At 39.1% G+C, this 17,712-nt stretch overlaps 1 protein-coding gene and 2 long non-coding RNA genes across 4 annotated transcripts in view; 2 read left to right on the top strand and 1 right to left on the bottom strand.

Moving 5' to 3' along the window:
• LOC309499923 (uncharacterized protein) overlaps positions 1-17,712 on the top strand; it is a 389,370-nt gene that overhangs the window by 250,808 nt on the left and 120,850 nt on the right. The window lies entirely within an intron of this gene.
• LOC309512639 lies at positions 10,107-11,667 on the bottom strand. 2 transcript variants are annotated; one of them, XR_014211115.1, is made up of 6 exons: positions 11,211-11,667; positions 11,116-11,137; positions 10,923-11,007; positions 10,700-10,880; positions 10,541-10,667; positions 10,107-10,156 (listed from the first exon to the last, which is right to left on the bottom strand). It is a non-coding gene; the product is annotated as an uncharacterized lncRNA (long non-coding RNA). The 2 variants fall into 2 exon arrangements; XR_014211116.1 differs by lacking the exons at positions 11,116-11,137; positions 11,211-11,667 and adding an exon at positions 11,149-11,167 and having other exon boundaries at positions 10,923-10,965.
• LOC309512903 lies at positions 12,258-13,695 on the top strand. Its single transcript, XR_014211212.1, has 2 exons — positions 12,258-13,009; positions 13,292-13,695. It is a non-coding gene; the product is annotated as an uncharacterized lncRNA (long non-coding RNA).

The raw sequence follows: 17,712 nt of genomic DNA, 5'->3' as shown, positions 1-17,712 counted from the left end.
GCAGTTGGTTTTGATATTTTGAGTGAAAAGAAGCGTTTTCGACTAAAGAAGCATCTTACAGTGATAAGAAAATGTAGGAAAGGAAAAAAAAGTTCTTAAACTGATCAGGAATGCATCACATGGGTTTCCTCTTTTTCTTTCTTTTTCTGTTATGTCTGTCTTTCCTCCTCTTAAATACATGTATGGATAATTTGAGGGTGGGCTCCATTAATGTTAATGGTGGGAGGGATAGACATAAACGTGATTTGTTATTAGAAAGCATACAGCTAAAAAGACTAAATGTTGTATTGCTTCAGGAAACTCATAGTGATGTAGATAATGAAGCTGATTGGAAAATGTGCTGGAAAGGGCAACAGATACTTAGTCATGGGACAAATTTTAGTGCAGGTGTGGCGATTCTTTTTTCTCCAGAAACTAGAGTTAATATTTTAAGCTCTGAAGAAGTTATAAAAGGTCGTCTTGTCTTAGTGAAGGCTGAAATTGAAGGTTTTCTTTTTTGTTTCATAAATGTGTATGTACCGAATGTGGGACATGAGAGAATCACGTTTTTTAAGACTTTAAGTGGAATATTGAAACACTGTCACAATAATGATAATGTGATAGTTGGGGGAGACTGGAACTGCACAGAAAATTGTATCATTGATCGAACTTCTGAGGAACCTCATATGCAATCTTCCATTTACTTGTCTAAAATAGTAAAAGAAGCTGAATTATTAGATATGTGGAGGATTAAACATAATACTGCCAGACAATATACTTCGGTAAAAGTATCTGATGATAGAGTGAGTGCTGCCCGTTTGGACAGAATTTATTAGGGATGCACCGAATATTCGGCCACCGAAAATTTTCGGCCGAAAATGGCCCAAAAGTGCATTTTCGGTTTTCGGCCGAAAGACTTTTATCACCGAAACAATACGGCCGAAATGTTGTGATGACGCAAACAGCAGATACCGCGACCTGCACGTGCTTGTCTGAAGCAACATATCTGTGGTGTGGACGTATTTCAATTTATCTGAGAGTGACCCACGGACAGCGATTTTTAAAACACAGACGTCCCAAGTCTTCCGGAAGTTCCGGGAGTCTCCCGCGTATTGATAGCGGCTCCCTGATGCCCGCAAATTAGTTTAAATCTCCCGGAATCGCGAGCGAGCATGAGCGCGCATACGTAGCGCGCGCGCGGCAGAGAGAGGGAGCGAGAGACCTTGCGTGTGTGTGCAGAGCAGCCGTCATTTATCAGAGGTGTGTGTGTTTACCTTAGCTGTTTATGGTTTTTGCAACTCACGTCCATGAGCATATAGCTGCAGATATTATTATGGGCTATGGCAGTATTGACCTAAATGCACTTTGTTTTTATGAGAGAACATTTCATTTTTAAACCTTTCTGCAGGCCAGTAGGCTTTTACATTATTATTTAATGTACACATGAGTGGGGTCAAGTTAAACATTTAATTGTATACTTTGCAATGTGCTAAATAAATATTTGCATAACATTTTAATTGATTTATATTTATTCAGTAGCACAGCACAAACAAATGGCCTGCCTCCGTCTGCCTGATGGAAGGGTCACCACTGACATTGCAGAAATGCGTCGTCATGCAGTGGATTTTTATTCCTGTTTATATTCTGCAGAACATTGTGACTTGGACTGTGCTGAACAGTTATTTCAAGGCCTTCCTAAATTGGACTCTGATTCTAAGACTGCCTTGGACTCTTTTTTAACGTTTGAGGAACTTTCATCTGCTGCCACACAGCTCAGCTCGGGGCGTTCCCCTGGTGTTGATGGGTTGACATCAGAGTTCTATAAACACTTTTGGGACCTTCTTGGTGTTGATCTCTATGACGTTTTCTGTGAATGTTTTAAAGATGGATTTTTGCCTGTCACATGTCGCCGTGCTGTTCTTTCTTTACTTCCTAAAAAGGGAGATCTGTCTTTGTTAAAGAACTGGAGGCCTGTTGCCTTATTGACCACGGAATATAAGATCTTGTCAAAATGTCTTGCCAATAGGTTAAAGAAATACGTCCACACAATAGTGCATAAAGATCAGACATATTGCATACCAAATAGGTCAATAATGGATAATTTGTTTTTAGTACGAGACATTTTAGACATTTGTAAAACATTTAATTTAGGAGTTGGATTAGTTGCCCTAGATCAGGAAAAAGCTTTTGATCGGGTAGATCACAGTTATTTGTTCAACTTACTTAAAGTTTTTGGTTTTGGGGAAGGTTTTTTAAATTGGATACAACTCCTTTATGCTGGCGCTTCGTGTATGGTAAAAGTTGGGGGCGGTTTGAGTAAACCAATTTCTGTTCAAAGAGGAATCCGGCAAGGTTGTCCGTTGTCTGGTTTGTTGTACAGTATTGCTATTGAACCTCTACTTTTTAATTTAAGAAAGACTTTATGTGGGTTTTCAATACCAAATGTGATTCAGAATACAAATGTCTCTATTACTGCTTATGCTGATGACGTGACTGTGTTGGTTAGCGGTGGGCAAGATATTACTGCTCTGTCTGAAGTCCTTCATTTATATGAGAAGGCTTCATCAGCAAAGGTAAATTGGGACAAAAGTGAGGCTTTTTGGGCAGGTCAAGATCCTCTACATTGTTTGCCATCACTGCCAGGAAAGCTTAATTGGGGTAAAGCAGGGTTAAAAATCTTGGGAGTTCATTTTGGTTCATACGACTTTCAGAAGTTAAAGATTAATGTAAAGGTGTCTAATTTACATTCTTTGACTGGGGTTCTTTCGACGAAATGGACAGAGGTTTTTGGCACTGACTCTTCCCCTAAAGGTAGTTGGCGTATCCTGTATAAACGTCCGATTGACCAGCGGACTGGTGACCTCCAGTGGAGGATTGTACACGGATGTGTAGCTACAAACAGACATGTGGTGCATCTTGATCCTAGTGTTAGTGTGGGTTGTCCTTTTTGTGTAGAGACTGAATCTGTCTTTCATTTGTTCATGCAATGTACAAGGTTGATGGATTTGTTTTCCTTGTTAACAGACTGGGTTACATCTTTGGGTGAAACTTTTTCTTTTCAGTTGTTCATCTTTGGTCCAAAGTACATCGTTGAGCAAAAGAATGTTTTGGTTTTACTTAATTTCCTTTTTGGTAATGCAAAATTAGCTATCTGGAAAACTAGAAAAAATAAGATATTAGGACAAGGTGCAGTAAATCCAATTTTCATGTTTTTTGGCCTAGTGGGTTCTCGTCTCAGAGTGGAATATGCATACTATAAATTGGTTGGGCGTTTAGAGCGGTTTATGGAAATTTGGGGGATAAACCATGTCTTATGTACAGTTTATGAAGATGAATTGGTGTTGAATTTTTAATGTTTATTTATTTGTTGTGATGATGAGTGATTGTTATCATCATTATCATCATAATATTGTGTTGAACAAACATGTTTGTTTATAATTGTTGTTAAAATAAAAGTATCTTAATCCTCTCTCTCTCTCTCTCTCTCTCTCTCTCTCTCTGTTCCTTCTCTTTCAGTTCTCTCTCTCTCTCTCTCTCTCTCTCTCTGTTCCTTCTCTTTCAGTTCTCTCTCTCTCTCTCTCTCTCTCCCTCTCTCTCTCTCTGTTCCTTCTCTTTCAGTTCTCTCTCTCTCTCTCTCTCTCTCTCTCTCTCTCTCTCTCTCTCTCTCTCTCTCTCTCTCTCTCTCTCTCTCTGTTCCTTCTCTTTCAGTTCTCTCTCTCTCTCTCTCTCTGTTCCTTCTCTTTCAGTTCTCTCTCTCTCTCTCTCTCTCTGTTCCTTCTCTTTCAGTTCTCTCTCTCTCTCTCTCTCTCTGTTCCTTCTCTTTCAGTTCTCTCTCTCTCTCTCTCTCTCTCTCTCTGTTCCTTCTCTTTCAGTTCTCTCTCTCTCTCTCTCTCTCTGTTCCTTCTCTTTCAGTTCTCTCTCTCTCTCTCTCTCTCTGTTCCTTCTCTTTCAGTTCTCTCTCTCTCTCTCTCTCTCTCTCTCTCTGTTCCTTCTCTTTCAGTTCTCTGTCTCTCAGGAAGAGAGCATGTTTAAATGAATATATACAAAATAAAAATATTGACGTAACATTTGTACAAGAGACGCATAGTGATGTGAAAATTGAAGTGGATTGGAAAATGGGGTGGAGAAGCGATTTATATATGAGTCATGGTACAAATGTTAGTGGAGGAGTTGCTATTTTATTTTCAAAGACGATTGATATAACTAATGTGTCTGTTAATGAAATAGAAAGAGGAAGAATTTTGGCTGTTCAAGCAAGTATAAATGGGTTGGTTTATGTTTTTATTAACATTTATGCATCAATATTAAATTTTTTTAAAACAAAGTTGCGATGAAAATGCATGGTTGATCTTAGGGGGTGATTGAAACTGTACAGAAAACTTTACTTTAGACAGAAATGGGGAAGAACCTCACCCCTCTTCTGCCAAATGTTTACAGGATGTTATTAGTAATTCTAATTTAGCTGATGTATGGAGACAGCAACACCCTACAGTTAAGCAGTATGAGTGGGTAAAGGTTTCTCATGATCATATTAGTACTGCCAGATTAGACCGATTCTATGTTAATACAAGTAAAAGTAATAGAATTTTAAAATCTACAATTTGTCCAAATGGGTTTTCTGATCACCATTTATGTATAATTTATATAAATGTAAGAAAGTCACAAAGTCATAGCTATTACTGGCATTTTAATGTGAAATTGCTACAAGATGTGCTTTTTTGTGAAAAGTTTAGTGTGTTCTGGATGGAGTGGAAAAAACAGAAAAGTAATTATGAGGATATTGTTTAGTTGTGGGATATAGGAAAAGCACAAATTAGAATATTTTGTCAAAATTATATATATAGCACTAATGGTAGGATCAAAAAAACTGTTTCTGAATTAGAAAAAGAGATAAAACAGATTGAAAGTGAATTAATTGTTGGTGATGTTGAGACAGTTGGAAAGCTGGAAGAAAAGAAAAGAGTTTTAGCTTCTTTATTTCACGAGAAAGCAAAGGGGGCTTTAATTAGAGCTCGCTTTGCATTTGTGAGAGAAATGGATGCACCTGTTCCTTCTTTTTTAATCTTGAGAAGAAGGAAAGAGAAAAAAAAATGATGTTGCATTTGAAAGATCTAAATGGGAATGTGATTTCAGATCCAAATGAAATGAGAAAAATTGCTTTGGACTTTTACAAAGACTTATTTGCAGAAGGACAATGTGATAAGGGATGCATTGAGGAATTACATAAAGACTTATTGACTCTTTCCGATGAACAGAGTAAACAGCTTGACTCTGGCCTTCAGTTAAAATCATCTGGTATCGATGGACTGCCGTCTGAGTTCTATAAACATTTCTGGAACCAACTGAAAGATGATTTTTATGAAGTTTTTAATTATTGTTATCAAAAACATGAATTGCCTACTAGTTGTAAACGAGCAGTTTTATCTCTATTACCCAAAAAAGGTGATCTTGGTATGTTAAAAAATTGGAGACCTGTGGCTGTGTTATGTACAGATTACAAAATGTTGGTGTCTTGCTAATAGATTGAAACCTTTTTTTAGAATATATAGTTAATGAATATCAAACATATTGTATTCCTAATCGAACTATAATGGACAATCTGTTTCTTGTAAGAGACATAATAGACATTACAAATTTGAACAGTGAAAACGTTGGCATTCTCGCAATTGACCAGGAGAAAGCGTTTGACAGAGTTAGCCATTTTTACTTGTTTAAAACGCTTGAAGCTTTTGGTGTTGGTCAGAGTTTCATTTCATGGATTCAAATGCTGTATAAGGATGCTTCTGTTATGTTGAAAGTGGGTGGTGGGCTCAGTCGGCCTGTTGCAGTGCTGAGAGGAATCAGACAAGGATGCCGCTATCAGGGATGTTGTATTCATTGGCCATTGAACCCCTTCTTTGCAAGTTAAGGAAAACACTCCAAGGGATTACAGTTGAGAAGCCTATTATGACGATGTTACAATTTTTATTAAGAGTGAACGAGATGTGTCTGTTGGAAACACTGAAAATTTATGAAAATGCGTCCACAGCCAGAGTGAACTGGGAAAACTGTGAAGGTTTCTTTTGTGGACAAAGTAAAAATCCACCAGTGCTCCCAGGTGGTGTTAAATGGAGTAAAGATGGCTTTAAATGTTTAGGGGTTTATTTAGGGACTGAAACATTTAAGACAAAAAATTGGGAAGGAATGGTGGTGAAGATGTGTAGCCGGTTGTCTAAGTGGTCGTGGGTGCTACCACAGCTATCCTATAGGGGAAGAGTTTTGGTGACCAACAATCTAGCAGCTTCGGCACTGTGGCACAAAATGAACGTCTTGGATCCGCCAGATGACATCATTCAGGATTTGCAGAAAAGATTGGTGGATTTTTTCTGGACTGGACAACATTGGACTAAAGCTGCCGTAACTTTTCCTGCCAGTGAATGAAGGGGGACAAGGGTTAATAGACATTAAAAGCAGAATCAAAACCTTCAGGCTGCAAGCGGCACAGAAGTTGCTGTATTCGAAGAGGTGCTGGACTGATACTGCTAAAGCCCTGTTACACAAAGTTGATGTTTTTAAATACGATCTACAGTTGTTTTTAATGAATCTGACAGTAGTGGACTTAAAAGACACTTCTGCTTTTTATAAAACAATGCTGAAAACATGGACATCAAATTTTCTAGTGGAAAGGAACTGGTCTGATTCTGAATTCTGGATAAAAGAAGAACCTCTTTTTCATAATCCCTTACTTCAGGCAAGAGTGCTTAATTCAAAAAGCCTCCAGAAAACAATGGCAAGAGCTGGATGCACTAGGATAAAGGATTTAAAGCATCATGACGGGTGGAAAAGTGCAGAGGAAATGAGTGATCTGACAGGAATCAAGTCCGTCAGATTTATGAAACATGTAATGGATGCGATTTTTTTTTTTTTTTTCATCTCTTCCTTATGCCTATCATCGGAACCCAGGAGAAGGGATTTTGAATGAAGAGGAGGAAGAGGAGAATTTTCCTGATCTTCCTTTTTCAGCTCGTGTGGAAGAAGAACCACAAGAGGAATCAATCCTCACTTTTAAGACTCCAGAGATACATGGTTTTAAAGAGGCTTCGAAGAAAAGTTTGTGAAGAACTGTAGAGAGACAAAGTGGACAGAAGTGCTAGGGCCAAACTCTTCTCCTAGAAGATGCTGGAGGTCATTGTATAAATCTCCCACTGAAAAACGAACTGCAGACCTACAATGGAGAATTATACATTGGGCAGTAGCTACAAACAGACACGTGGCACATATTGATCCCACTGTAGAAAAGAAATGTCCTTTCTGTGATTTTGAAGAATCAATTGATCATCTGTTTTTATATTGTTCTAGACTGAGAGGGGTTTTTTCAGACATTAAAAACCTGGATTGAAGAATTAGGCGAAGAGTTTAATGACACTGTTTTCATTTATGGACTGAAGTATAAGGTTTCTGAAAAGAGAAGAATAGGCATAATTATTTTTTTAATAGCAGAGACTAAAATGGCAATATGGGTAACAAGGAAAAGAATGATAAAAGAAGATGCTTTAGTTGACCCAGAGAGAATGTTAAGAGGGTTTGTGACTTCAAGGATCAGAGCGGAGTTCGTTTTTTTAAATTGACTAAAAATCTGGTTGTTTTTATGGAAACATGGGGTTTAAGTGAAGTCTTGTGTTCTATAGATAATGAGGAAGACCTCATTCTAAATTGTTAAATATGTTGGTAGGTAATTTTTTAGATATGTTGTGTAGCAATATATTCTTGTAGTTTTATTGTATTTTTTGTAAATTTTTTTGGAGTGTTTTGATATATGTTGTGATTTTGTGACATGTGTTTGTTCAATTGTAAAAAAAAAAAAAAAAAACCATACCCAAAAAAAAATGAAAAAAAGAATTTCTTTTTTTGTACAAATAAATAGATTTCAAACGTCTCTCTCTCTCTCTCTCTCTCTCTCTCTCTCTCTCTCTCTCTCTCTCTCTCTCTCTCTCTCTCTCTCTGTTCCTTCTCTTTCAGTTCTCTCTCTCTCTCTCTCTCTCTCTCTCTCTCTGTTCCTTCTCTTTCAGTTCTCTCTCTCTCTCTGTTCCTTCTCTTTCAGTTCTCTCTCTCTCTCTCTCTCTCTCTCTCTCTCTGTTCCTTCTCTTTCAGTTCTCTCTCTCTCTCTCTCTCTCTCTCTTCTGTTCCTTCTCTTTCAGTTCTCTCTCTCTCTGTTCCTTCTCTTTCAGTTCTCTCTCTCTCTCTCTCTCTTCTCTCTCTCTCTCTGTTCCCTCTCTTTCTCTCTCTCTCTCTCTCTCTGTTCCTTCTCTTTCAGTTCTCTCTCTCTCTCTCTCTCTCTCTCTCTCTCTGTTCCTTCTCTTTCAGTTCTCTCTCTCTCTCTCTCTGTTCCCTCTCTCTCTCTCTCTCTCTCTCTCTCTCTCTCTCTGTTCCTTCTCTTTCAGTTCTCTCTCTCACTCTCTCTCTCTCTCTCTCTCTGTTCCTTCTCTTCAGTTCTCTCTCTCTCTCTATCTCTCTCTCTCTCTGTTCCTTTTCTTTCAGTTCTCTCTCTCTCTCTCTCTCTCACGCCTCTCTCTCTCTCTCTCTCTCTCTCTCTCTCTGTTCCTTTTCTTTCAGTTCTCTCTCTCTCTCTCTCTCTCTCTCTCTCTGTTCCTTCTCTTTCAGTTCTCTCTCTCTCTCTCTCTCTCTCTCTCTGTTCCTTTTCTTTCAGTTCTCTCTCTCTCTCTCTCTCTCTCTCTCTCTCTCTCCTCTCTCTCTCTCTCTCTCTCTCTCTCTTTTAATAATGAATTTAAATAAAAGTGATAATTCATTAAAATAAAAGCAATCTGATGTTTTCGCTTCGGGTGGTTCTTCGCCTCTACGTCGTACATTAAAATCTTTTAATGCATGGCTAGCCGTGTAATCTGTAATAAGTGGAGATGCAGAGATCTTGAGAGATCTGTTAGTGTTTAATGTTCTGATGGGGTTTTGTGTGTGTGTGTGTGTGTGTGTGTGTGTGTGTGTGTGTGTGTGTGTGTGTGTGTGTGTGTGTGTGTGTGTGTTGTGTGTGTGTGTGTGTGTGTGTGTGTGTGTGGTGTGTGTGTGTGTGTGTGTGTGTTGTGTGTGTGTGTGTGTGTGTGTGTGGTGTGTGTGTGTGTGTGTGTGTGTGTGTGTGTTTTATTTTACAGTGAATGTGTTTGTTAGTAATAATTCAGGAAATTCCTGTAAAATAAGTGTTTTTCTGTAAAACTTTTAATGAAACTTGTGCACTTTAGAAAAGTTTTGTGCACTTTATTTCAATTTTCAATCACCAGAACACCATAGCAACCACCCAGAACACCATAGCAACCACCTTAAACATCCTAGTAACTGCCTAGCAAAGGCTTAGAGTAACCTAGCAACCATCTAGCAACTGCCTAGCAACCACCCAGAACACCATAGCAACACCCAGAACACCATAGCAACCACCTTGAACATCCCAGTAACTGCCTAGCAAAGGCTTAGAGTAACCTAGCAACCACCTAGCAACTGCCTAGCAACCACCCAGAACATCATAGCAATCACCCAGAACACCATAGCAACCACCTTAACATCCTAGTAACTGCCTAGCAAAGGCTTAGAGAACCTAGCAACCACCTAGCAACTGCCTAGCAAAGACTTAGAGTGACCTAGCAATCCCTAGCAACTGCCTAGCAACCACCCAGAACACCATAGCAACCACCCAGAACACCATAGCAACCACCTTGAACATCCTAGTAACTGCCTAGCAAAGTCTTAGAGTAACCTAGCAACCACCTAGCAAACTGCCTAGCAACCACCCAGAACATCATAGCAACCACCTTAAACATCCTAGTAACTGCCTAGCAAAGGCTTAGAGTAACATAGCAACCACCTAGTAACTGCCTAGCAAAGACTTAGAGTGACCTAGCAATCACCTAGCAACTGCCTAGCAACCACCAGAACACCATAGCAACCACCTTGAACATCCTAGTAACTGCCTAGCAAAGGCTTAGAGTAACCTAGCAACCACCTAGCAACTGCCTAGCAACCACCCAGAACATCATAGCAATCACCAGAACACCATAGCAATCACCCAGAACACCATAAGCAACCACCTTAAACATCCTAGTAACTGCCTAGCAAAGGCTTAGAGTAACCTAGCACCACCTAGCAACTGCCTAGCAAAGACTTAGAGTGACCTAGCAATCACCTAGCAACTGCCCTAGCAACCACCCAGAACACCATAGCAACCACCCAGAACACCATAGCAACCACCTTGAACATCCTAGTAACTGCCTAGCAAAGGCTTAGAGTAACCTAGCAACCACCTAGCAACTGCCTAGCAACACCCAGAACAACCATAGCAACCACCTTAAACATCCTAGTAACTGCCTAGCAAAGGCTTAGAGTAACCTAGCAACCACCTAGTAACTGCCTAGCAAAGACTTAGAGTGACCTAGCAATCACCTAGCAACTGCCTAGCAACCACCCAGAAACACCATAGCAACCACCTTGAACATCCTAGTACTGCCTAGCAAAGGCTTAGAGTAACCTAGCAACCACCTAGCAACTGCCTAGCAACCACCCAGAACATCATAGCAATCACCCAGAACACCATAGCAATCACCCAGAACACCATAGCAACCACCTTAAACATCCTAGTAACTGCCTAGCAAAGACTTAGAGTGACCTAGCAATCACCTAGCAACTGCCTAGCAACCACCTTGAACATCCTAGTAACTGCCTAGCAAAGGCTTAGAGTAACCTAGCAACCACCCATAACACCATAGCAACCACCTTGAACATCCTAGTAACTGCCTAGCAAACACTTAGAGTAACCTAGCAACCACCTAGCAACTGCCTAGCAACCACCCAGAACACCATAGCAACCACCTTAAACATCCTAGTAACTGCCTAGCAAAGGCTTAGAGTAACCTAGCAACCACCTAGTAACTGCCTAGCAAAGACTTAGAGTGACTAGCAATCACCTAGCAACTGCCTAGCAACCACCCAGAACACCATAGCAACCACCTTGAACATCCTAGAAACTGCCTAGCAAAGGCTTAGAGTAACCTAGCAACTGCCTAGCAAACCACCCAGAACATCATAGCAATCACCCAGAACACCATAGCAACCACCTTGAACATCCTAGTAACTGCCTAGCAAAAGACTTAGAGTGACCTAGCAATCACCTAGCAACTGCCTAGCAACCACCCATAACACCATAGCAACCACTTGAACATCCTAGTAACTGCCTAGCAAAGGCTTAGAGTAACCTAGCAACCACCCATAACACCATAGCAACCACCTTGAACATCCTAGTAACTGCCTAGCAAACACTTAGAGTGACCTAGCATCTATCTATCTATCTATCTATCTGTGATCAAGACTGTATTTCTTTCAGACCCTCAAACTTTCTGGCCAGTCTTTCTCAATAAATCTCTGGATAAGTAAAAAAAAAAAAAAAAAAACAGCTGTCTGAAAATACATGTCTATGAATTCAGCCATAAAAATATTTCAATTCGTTAAATTTCAAATATTCAATATACATATAAAGAAATCTAATTCAGAACTATTTAAAATTCCACATAATATTCAATTTAGTTAATTACACTTCTAATTCAAATTTACACAATTCAAATTAAAATAATTTAATAAACTCCATATCAAATCAACATCAAGAACTTTTTGATCTGGTTGTAAATGTTGGTGTTGTAATGTGTGTGTTCTTGTGTTCAGATGCCGTTGATCTCACACTGGATCCAAACACAGCACACACTGATCTCGCTCTGTCTGAGGAGAACAGAAAGGTGACGTGTGTGAGAGAGAGTCAGTCGTATCCTGATCATCCAGAGAGATTTGATGAGCGTCATCAGGTTCTGTGTGGAGAGAGTCTGACTGGACGCTGTTACTGGGAGGCTGAATGGAGTGGAGATGATACTCATATATCAGTGTCATATAAAGGAATCAAGAGGAAAGGAGTGAGTCGTGACAGTGGGTTTGGATGGAATCAGAAGTCCTGGAGTCTGTATCGCTCTGATCACAGACTCACTGTCTGGCACAATAGTAACTACACTGCTGTTTCTGCTGGTTCAGGATCCTGTAAGAGAGTAGGAGTGTGTGTGGACGTGTCGGCCGGCACTCTGTCCTTCTACAGCGTCTCTGACACACACACACTCACACACTTACACACATTCACACACACATTCACTGAACCCCTCTATGCTGGATTTACACTTAATAATGTTAACTCTTCAGTGTCTCTGTGTCACATTAAACACACACACACAATGACTGACTGACTAACACACACACACACACACACACACACACACACTGACTGAAAAAAACTCTTTTGCTGTTCTTGTTTCTTTTCTCGTGTGTTTTCTGTGATCAGTGTATAACTCACTGTCCTGTTGTGTGTGTGTGTGTGTGTGTGTGTGTGTGTGTGTGTGTGTGTGTGTGTGTGTGTGTGTGTGTGTGTGTGTGTGTGTGTGTGTGTGTGTGTGTGTGTGTGTGTGTGTGTGTGTGTGTGTGTGTGTGTGTGTGAATGTTTGTTGATGTTGGTTTGAAGATCTTGTTGATCATATTAAGAATGTTGATGTTTTCTGGGTTTTTGTTGTTTCTTTAAATCTTTTTGATCATCTATCGGTTCCAGAAGAGGAAGACGAGCCGCTGAGTTTCTGTTTCCAGTTTCATTTGTTTGCTCACTTTTGTTGTTGAGTTCTTGTGTTGATCTGAAGCCTGTGAAAGAGAGAGAGAAGGACAGAGAGAGACAGAGAGAAGGACAGAGAGAGAGAAGGACAGAGAGAGAGAGAGAGTGAGACAGAGAGAGAGAGAGAAGGACAGAGAGAGAGAGTGAGACAGAGAGAGAGAGAGAGAGAGACAGAGAGAGAGAGAGAAGGACAGAGAGAGAGAGTGAGACAGAGAGAGAGAGAGAGAGAGACAGAGAGAGAGAGAGGACAGAGAGAGAGAGTGAGACAGAGAGAGAGAGAGAGTGAGACAGAGAGAGAGAGAGAAGGACAGACAGAGAGAGAGAGAGAGAGAGAGAGAAGGACAGAGAGAGAGAGAGAGAGTGAGACAGAGAGAGAGAGAGAGAGAGAAGGACAGAGAGAGAGAGAGTGAGACAGAGAGAGAGAGAGAGAAGGACAGACAGAGAGAGAGAGAGAGAGAGACTGTGTGAGAGAGAGAAGGACAGAGAGAGAGTTTAAATGGAAACACTTGAACATGTATTAAATAAAGTGTATAATAAAGACCACACACTGAACTCCAGAGAGATCACACACACACACACACACACCACACACACACACACACACACACACACACACACACACACACACACACACACACACAGCGTCAGGATGAAGATGTTTTCTGTCAGTCTAACAGGAAAGAGACACAGAGACACACTTGATGCTCCGGCTTCACTGTATTGTCAACATTAATATTGTGTAATATTTCTCAGGATGTATTTTCAGGAGATCATGTAATTTTACTGTATTATAATCACAGAATGATCCAGCATTCAGAAGCACTGCTAGAGAAACACGTGTTTATGACTCAACTCTAGACTCTATTAAATCTGTTTTGAATATGACAAATTTAAATATGACAAAATATATATTAATACATTACAAACTTGATTTGTCTAGTATTTTCTTAAAACTTTCTATAACATTATTAAAACTAGGTTCAAATCTATACAGCAGTTATCATGTATTTTCAGTTTGAAACTTTATAATAAATTGTATATATTAATCAGTGTCTCAAGTGTATTTAATATTTAGTGTTTCTCTTTTCTCTGATATAAATGAGAAATGCTCTTAATGAGAGTTCAGATGTCTTATTTTATTAAATACATTTCTTTAAACATCATTCATAACACACTTCATCTACTCCGGTGACGACACTGAGAAAGAAGACGACAATGCTTCTTACTTTTTCACTGAATCACATATAAAACTAACTATAATATGTCTAATAGTTTCTGTACAGAAGTGATTGTTCAGTTTAACGGCTGTAAATGTGTGATTTGTTATTTCCAATAGCAGGAAGACTTTCTCTTAAACGAACAGCTCTATCATGTGTGTGTGTGTGTGTGTGTGTGTGTGTGTGTGTGTGTGTGTGTGTGTGTGTGTGTGTGTGTGTGTCTCTTTATTTTCTGTTTCTCTTCTAGCAAATGTATTTGATCATTTGAAAAATCATTAATTAGTGGATGAATTAGCAATGATTGTTGCTTTAACAGTCTTGCGTTTGTCTTTTGTTCATCATTGGTAAGAAAGCATTTGCCATGATCAGAAACTGTAAAGTCACTCCTGGTGTCTTTTCCAGTCCTCAATCTCAAGTGTCTGATCGGGCTGAAGGTTTGATCCACTCAATCCAGCAGAGGGAGACAAACATTATTCACACAGCAGCGAATACTAGAGAAAGACAACATGAGCTCCACTATCCTGCCGTCACTGAGGCAAAGAGTGAGGCAATTCCTCTCCATTCGCTTTAATCCAACAAATCAAGGAGGAATGGGTAATAATATAATATAATACTATTTTATTAAATGAATCAGTAGGAATTATTCGACAATAAACATTTCAAATAGTAGAATATTGTCACATGACCTCATTATGATTCATATTTAATTCAGAGTCCAGTTTTCATCTCGGAAATTAATTATTTTGCATTATTCAGTTTCGAGTAAAAAAAAAAAAAAAAAATCTATATTTGCAAAATCGTCCAAGTCAAGCACAGTGCATTAGTCTTCAGTTCAGTGGGCTCTTCTAGCAAATGTATTTGATCATTTGAATAATCCAAACAGAAAATGTGCATAATGTGCTACGAGTTCACATGCTGTATATTAAGAGTAGTTATTAAAAACACACAGTGGATGTAACTCTTCTGTTCATATTGGACCAGACATGACAGCCGCAAAAGCCAATGTCTGTCTTTCCGGACTATAGTCGCACTTTTTTCATAGTTTGGCTGGTCCTGCGACTTATATTCAGGTGCGACTTGTAAATCAAAATGAATTCAGACTGAGATGAACCAAGAGAAACCATTACCGTCTACAGCCGCGAGAGGGCGCTCTATGGCGGAGTTGTTCAGAAGCGACACCAAGGATGAAGAAAATGATGTGGAATGAGATCGCGGGAGCTTGGTGAACTTGTTTACTGGTAACTTGCTTGTTGGACTCGCTGGCTTATGTTAATTTAGCCTATTCAGCCTCCCAGGTATATGTTCTTTATGCTATTGTGTAGCTGAAGAACTGTTAATGTGTTGCGTTAACATACCGGACACATATTCAGCCTGTTGTTCTGTGTAGTTGAATAACTTGCCTTTCCAGATTAAATGTCTGTTCTTGGTCTTGGATTTTGTGAAATAAATGTATAAATAAATGCGACTTATAGTCCAGTGCGACTTATATGTTTTTTTTCCTCTTCATGACGCATTTTTTGACTGATGCGACTTATAGTCCGGAAAGTACGGTAAATAAACCAGCAGGAGTCTGAACACTCGGAGGAGAGAGAGAGAAAACAAGAGGACAGAGAGAGTGAGTTTAGCTCTACTGTTCTCTGAATAATCAAACTAACTCGACTCAGCAGCTTTGCAGCATTTGTTAAATCTCTTTAAAGAGATGAACGTGTGTAAAGATCATGTTCAAGGGTCATTCTACCAGAAACGTACATTATCTGTCCTTGAATTGTTACAGTGAATAAAAAAGTATTTCATCCAAAAATTTCTAAAACTGGCTCATAGTTGATTTCTGTGAGTTGTTCTGTAAAGGAATATGTCATTCATTAGGTTCTCAGATATTTTTTTCTTTATTAAAAACACTTTTGAAAATTACAAATCCTGTCCATGCCCTTGTCCTCAGCCAAATTGGAGCTACAGCTTTCATAGTTTTGTTATGCTACAAACTGTTATTTAAAAAAAAAAAACTCATCAATAACAAGTTTAAGCTGTTATCATTCACATCAACTGATCAAAAACATAAAATTATATATAAATTCTACAAATAAATTCTATTTTACAACTGTCCCCATGTTTTGGTCAGTCCTGTCACGTTTACATAAAACTCTACATAAAATGTGTGAAATACACCTTTAAGGGTATCACTCAGAGGAAGTGACATCATTTGACCCAGGTGAAGCTTACATTGATTAAGGCTGAATTGTTTCATTGAATTGTATGATTTTAAGCTTGTTTTTGTATGTTTTTTTTAGGAAGACGAGCTAAAGGGTCAGGCCCTGTCACGGTTAAACATTCCAGAAAATAATGAAAATGTTTTAAATCCAAAACATGTCTAAAAAGGTTATTGAAATTCCTTGCTTGCATGTTAACAGTTTTTATGCTAGCATGCTAGCAGGCTGAGTAATGGCAGTTTACAATGGCCAACCGTCAGGCCCTGTCACATCAGGCCCTGTCACATTCCTGTGTGACACGGCCTTACAAATTAATGTTATTGTTCTTTTTTATTACATTTATTGCATATGTTATGTATTTAACGCATGCAATAGTAAAATGAAGGCCAAGGTGCTTGATTTTTATACAACTGTAGCCGTGGAAGTGATTTAAACACCTAAATTCAATTATTTGGAGGGCTGTCCCAATACTTTTGGCAATATTATGTATGTCCTTGGCTGAATTTTACCATAGTCTAATATTACTTTAACATTAAAATTATAATAATAATTTAAAAAAGAAATGCCAATCAAAACTTAAATAAAGAACACAAAACATAACTTTTTCTGCATCATCAAAATCCATAAAGTCAGTCCTGTCACAGTACCGTCAGTCCTGTCACGCCATGGTCAGTCCTGTCACACAGGAAATTATGATAAAAGTGTACTATTTGAGGAAATATTAATTAATTAATCTCTTTAACTGTGTAGATGAAGGTGGGGGTATATATCCACTACTATGTTTTTATAAAAATCTCCTATGTAAAGGTAGTTATTTTACAACTATATGAGTGCCTGCGGGTATTCTGTGATTTTGTGTACTACAGTTGACCGAAAAGTTACTTATATTTCTTAAAGGAATTATAAAACCATGTTAGATACAATCAGGGACATGTGATCAATAAGAAAATGCTATCTGTATCAAAGAAATTCATTAGGAAACCATTCTAACATATACAAATTTGTCTGTGACAGGGCCTGACATTTTAGGGGTGAAATGCGTATAAAAATGTATTTTATTTAATCATAAAAACATGCTGAGATGGGATGATATGTGTTTCTCATAGTTTAACATGTCCTCCATATGTCTCAACGTTCAGATTTAAGAAAAATATATTTTTTCCCCCAAGATTTTTTAAAGTGGAAATGTACGTTTCTGGTAGAATGTCCCACAAGCGTAACGTCTCAGCATGAGCTCCTGTATATGGTGTGTGTGTGTGTGTGTGTGTGTGTGTGTGTGTCGCAGTGGAAACTCACTCATTAAATGCTCTATAAATGTCTTTGAGTGTTGCGGTGAGCAGCATCTCTAACACACACACACACACACACACACACACACTTGAGCTCCTCCATGTTCTTCTACTCCACCTCACAGCAGCTGGACTCCTCGTTCACACACACACACACACAGCAGCAGCTGGACTCCTCGTTCACACACACACACACACAGCAGCAGCTGGACTCCTCGTTCACACACACACACACACAGCAGCAGCTGGACTCCTCGTTCACACACACACACACACAGCAGCAGCTGGACTCCTCGTTCACACACACACACACACACACAGCAGCAGCTGGACTCCTCGTTCACACACAC

This window comes from Leuciscus leuciscus, assembly GCF_965113295.1.
Source record: "Leuciscus leuciscus genome assembly, chromosome: 1".
NCBI lineage: Eukaryota > Metazoa > Chordata > Actinopteri > Cypriniformes > Leuciscidae > Leuciscus > Leuciscus leuciscus.
This window is presented reverse-complemented; position numbering and strand designations above follow the sequence as displayed.